Raw genomic sequence first — 5,771 nt, forward strand, 5'->3', positions numbered from 1 at the left:
ATTATTTTTTGGATAACTGCATCCTCTGAATCTTGCTCTTGCTCTTCCTCCCGCATAATTTCTAAACTAATCATTTCGTTTTAGTGTCTTCTGTTTTTTTTCCGACTATTGCATGAGAGCGTTTTCATGACACCGTTTGTAGGAACCTCATCTCGACATCCGGATTCCACAACACTGTCTTCCAGGTTATCCAACTTTTGTAAATATAATGTTCTTGGCAGTTTGGTGGTGAGGACATCCGCTATGGCATCCCTTTCATCTGCCCGCACCGGACGTCTTTGCAGTTCTTCGCTGTGGTGCCACACTCTGTCTCCACTAAAGGTCACAACCGCCTTGAGTGATGACTCATCTTTTACTTTCACCTGAACTTTAACAGGGCAGTCATTAAAAAGACAGTAGCCTGAACAATAAAATACAGGTGCATTTCTAGTCGACCCAATCGTTTGGACATTGTGGTGCTTGAATGCAAAACTGCAATGTGAATGAATGCTGCGGATTCCATTAGCAATAAAAACTGTCCAGTTCAGTGTTGTGAAACGCCGTTTACGCTGTGTCCTCCTGAGTTTTTTCTATTGATTTTCAGTAAGAAAAAGAAAACAGGGTTGCTTAGGCAATGGATGAGAAAATAATTGTTCCTCATATTCTTTTTCATCTGCTGATGATGATGTTGTGGAGCCATTGCCATTGTCTGTTGTACAATGAAGCTGCAAAACACAGCAAAACATAATCAGCATCAGTGAACAAGTTGTTGTGAAGTTGCCTAATAACAGTAGATGCACGTTAACCATTGTTGTCACAGGGTATTATTTACTGGATACCTAACAGTTCTTTTGTAGAACTTTCTATCACCAGGATTTGAAAAAACTGATACAGTATTCTGTATTTCATAACAATTATGTCATTATTGACCATTGATATATTTACCTCTGCAGTTTCCGCTGGAGTTGTCGATGTATGTGTATTGGGCTGTTGGTGCACTGGCCCTACAGTAATGTCATCAGGCTGTGGGGAAACTGGCCATAAAGTATCATAATCAGGCTGTGGGGAAACTGGCCATAAAGTATCATAATCAGGCTGTGGGGAAACTGGCCATAAAGTATCATAATCAGGCTGTGGGGAAACTGGCCATGAAGTATCATAATCAGGCTGTGGGGAAACTGGCCCTGCTTTTTGTGGAGGGCTCACTGCTTCATTGATCTGAAACACAATTTGAGTGATTCTCAGAATTTTCATCTTCACTTCAAAGGAAACCTTGAAATGAATAATTAGCTCAGGAATGGATGGATTTCTTTACGAAGACATGATATACTAATAAATATTGAAATGGTAAAAGTAAAACCTTTATTACCTTTCTGTGTCGATGATAGGCATGTTTAAGCCTCTTCCTATTGATATTGCCGTTAGCAATTCCCAGATCCTGGCATGCTTCACCCCAGAAAGTTGTGTCATCCTATACTTCAGCCTTAGCATGAAGCTTAGCTGAGGCCTGAAGCTTTTCGATGACCAACACAATAGCCTCTGCCGTAATGGAAAGTCTTCTGGACTTAAATTGAAATAAGTTACATTTTTGGGTCATTTATAGATATTTTTTTAATTTGTAAAGGACATGTAGACAAACTTTGACAAGTTACAAATAATTACAGTTGCAAAAAAAACACTCACCTTTCCAAAGGAAGGATAAACCAAGACTCTAAAATGGGAAAAAACATAAAGACTCATTGGAATATATTTGGGGTCTACTGATTGTAAAATAAATACACATTTAAGTTCATGCTTGTGGCAATATTGGTCCTCAACATTAATTATTTTAAAGTGAATTCACCAAACCTTTTAATAATACCCCAGTGAAAATGTAGCATAATGACAAAATAAAATGTCCCTTGTAAGCAAGCAGGTCTTTTCCTGACATACTGTTTTTAAATAAACAGAACATTTGAAAAAGTTGGCATTACTTTGTACTAAGAAAAGAAATAGGATGCACAAAAGTATTTGTACTGTGGTATTACGGTTTGTATATGAATGTTGATTGTCAAGAGGGAAGATGTAATGTCCTAGACAACCAATTATAAAACTGGTTAATGATGATATGATATACGATATGATGAAACGCAAGCAAGGCTGTTGTGAAGTGAGGCTGTCTATCTCTCCTCCGCTCATTTAAGTCCCGGGGACAGCGCTGAGCCCCACTATAGTTTAGACGTATCTGTGTCCGTCTGGTAATTTTCAATTAAATCGTTGCATACTTACCCTCGTCTTGCTGGCATTCTGGATTGTGGATGAACTGACAAAGTTTCTCACCAGAAACGAAATTCGAAAATGAATAAGTTGCAAAGTTTGCAAAAGTTGTCGGACGAGTCGAAGGTCAGCACTGAAAACTTTTTCTACTTTGTCGCATATATGATGACTAAGACAACAGCGGAAATGCGAGTTTGATATCAGAGTTAAGGTAAAAAAAAATTACGTTTTTTATTTGTTAGACATTTCCTTTTTATTGAACGAGTCAGCCCCTTATAATTATCTCTCAGTTGTCATGTAATTGGTGTCAAAGGAAGTGTCTTTTAATTAAATCTCTAAGTGTAAATGTATGGACTCTGCACTTTCCATTCGAACCTGGCTGTGACACCTCAGAAGTGAATTTAACCCCGCTATCATCGGGAAGCAGAGACAGATATCATCCTTGACTTGAGAAAACTGCTTTGGACCGTCGATTTAACTTCAAACTGTTCGTTAATTAAATTAGGAACCGACTGACTCACTGACTGCAGTTGCGCCGCAGATCAGCTGTCTGTCGGTTCTCTGTTGTTAACACGCGCTGTGTGTCCGCTATACGGCGGAGCTGCAGGGTTATCTCCAGCATTTCCTTCAATACTAGGATTATGTACTAAACACTTAGCACTTCAAATATCCAGAAATGATCTATTTCACAGTTGAAATGTTGGACTTTACTTTGAAAAATATCTTAATCTATAAGGTAAACATGTTTGCTATTCAGTATGTGTGTAGTCTGAGATGTCCTGAACACAGTCATATCAGTCTCACTCTGGAATTATTGAGCAAAGTGTTTTGATAGTACTTTGAAATATCCAGAGATGAACTGATTTGATTGGGCACAGGTTGGACTTTACTTTGAAAAATCTCTTAATCTGTACAGTAAAAATGTCTGATATTCAGTGTGTGAGTAGCCTGAGAGGTCCTGGACACAGTCATATCAGTCTCAATCTGGAATTATTGGGCAAAGTCTTTTTATAGTACTTTCAAATATCCAGAAATTATCTATTACACAGTAGAAATGTTGCACTTTACTTTGGAAAATCTCTTAATTTATACAGTAAAAATGTCTGATATTCAGTGTGTGGGTAGTCAGAGAGGTCCTGAACACAGGCATATCAGTCTCACTCTGGAATTATTGAGCAAAGTCTTTTTATAGTACTTTGAAATATCCAGAAATTATCTATTACACAGTAGAAATGTTGCACTTTACTTTGGAAAATCTCTTAATTTATACAGTAAAAATGTCTGATATTCAGTGGGTGGGTAGTCAGAGAGGTCCTGAACACAGGCATATCAGTGTCTCTCTGGAATTATTGAGCAAACTGTTTTTATAGTACTTTGATTTATCCAGAAATTATGTATTCCACAGTGGAAATGTTGGACTTTACTTTGAAATATCTCTTAATTTGTACAGTAAAAATATCTGATATTCAGTATGTGGGTAGCCTGAGAGGTCCTGGACACAGGCATATCAGTGTCACTCTGGAATTATTGAGCAAACTGTTTTTATAGTACTTTGATTTATCCAGAAATTATGTATTCCACAGTGGAAATGTTGGACTTTACTTTGAAATATCTCTTAATTTGTACAGTAAAAATATCTGATATTCAGTATGTGGGTAGCCTGATAGGTCCTGGACACAGGCATATCAGTGTCACTCTGGAATTATTGAGCAAACTGTTTTATAGTACTTTGAAATATCCAGAAATTAGCTACTTGAAGCAGAACATGTGTGACTTTAATTTTGTAAAATCTCTTCACTGATGCAGTAAAACTGCTATTCATAAAAATGACACAGGTTAGACGATATATACTTCTTCTGAATATAATCCAATCAATTTTACTTTCAATTATGCATTTTGTATATGCTCCATGTCAACAGTTTATTTTGAAAACCGAATGTTCTTCCTCTAACTTCGAGTACTCAATCGCTCGCTCCCCGTTCCCGTTCTGGGCTGTTCGGATGCGTTTACCATAAATATCAGTATATGGGTGCAGTGGGATTTCCGTGTCTGCTGATTTGACCAAAGAGTTGTGAGTGTCCGCTGGCTTCACCGCAGTCTTTTACATGTTGTTTTTTCCGAAATGGTCACTACGGACATCTTACTGCACTTCGCGCGCAGTGCTCTCTTTGGCATCGTTACTTACAGAAATCGTCCTCAGACACTAGGTCGTCCTCCATGTCTCGGTGTATCGGGGGCTCCTCTCCTATCTCACATCGAACTTGCTCCTGTGATGTACAGTGGCTGAACAGTTACATACACAACCATCAAGCCCTACATAATATCACTGAAAATACACTTCCGGCCATCACCTTTAAAATAAAGAGCAAAATCGTAAATTAGCGCTTTTCTAGTTGATGAACACTCAAAACACATTACAGTAGGGGGCAACGGGGTAAGTCAAGCCAGTGGCTACGACGAGCCACCACCTGTATCTATGTTACCAAGAAAAAATAGAAATCATGTGACCACAAATTAACGAGGTGTACTTCACATGTTTGATCACTGTTACAAATGTTACAATGTTAATGTTATAAATACCTTGTTGAATTATGGTAAGTTGAAGGCACATAAACATGCTGTGCGTACACAAAAGTACATGTACGGATTCCTTCTTTCTGGAGCCCTCAAAGATCCCTTCCCTAAAATGTTGAAGTAACACGTTGACCAACAATAAACAAATATATGGTTTTACTTTGAGTTTGCCTTTGTTAAATTGATGGCATTACTAAAGTTGTTTAATTTTCGGTTTTTAATGTTGGCACCTTTTACCCTTAGAGGGCTCAATTTACCTCAACTCTATATTCAGTTTACCCCCACCTTGGGGTAAGTTGTGCTAAAGGACCAACTTTTTTCTGATAATTCATTGTTCTGAAACCAATTATTCAACCAATAATTTCCATGGATAACTACTCCATCTACAAAACCTAAGAAATATCACTCTTTGGGAAGCTAATACATCAATTTCAAACAGCGTTTAAAATGAATCTAATTTTAATATAAAATAATTGCCAGATTATATCAATCAATATCTGCTAAGAGCCTGTCAACTATTTGTAAAAATAGTCTGTAATTCATCTATAGGGAAGTCAATAGATAGTTCTCAATGAATTGGAGTGAATACCGCTAAATAGCTGTAGGATAACTTTGCCCATATCATGGTTGCATTCTGCTAAGCTGTGCTGATTGGTCAATTAGGGATTTAAGATCTACTGTTGTCTACAACTGTGACCTTCCTCTATGGCACTCAGAGTCTAATGAAGTGAATTAAGTTTATGATTATATAAGGAAGGACCAGGAAGGTGATGATTGACCTACGAGTTAGCAGGTTTAATCTAAAAACAGATATTTCTTAAAGACAACAAATCTAAACATAAATGATACCAAACCCACAGTAAAATACCAGACAATATAGTGTAACAAATGTTTTCTTTTTCAACAACAAATCTTCGGGATGCTGTCTAAAGGTGCAATTAATTAAATACATACAACTGACA

The sequence above is a fragment of the Limanda limanda genome, chromosome 3, assembly GCF_963576545.1.
Source record: "Limanda limanda chromosome 3, fLimLim1.1, whole genome shotgun sequence".
In the NCBI taxonomy this organism is placed as follows: domain Eukaryota; kingdom Metazoa; phylum Chordata; class Actinopteri; order Pleuronectiformes; family Pleuronectidae; genus Limanda; species Limanda limanda.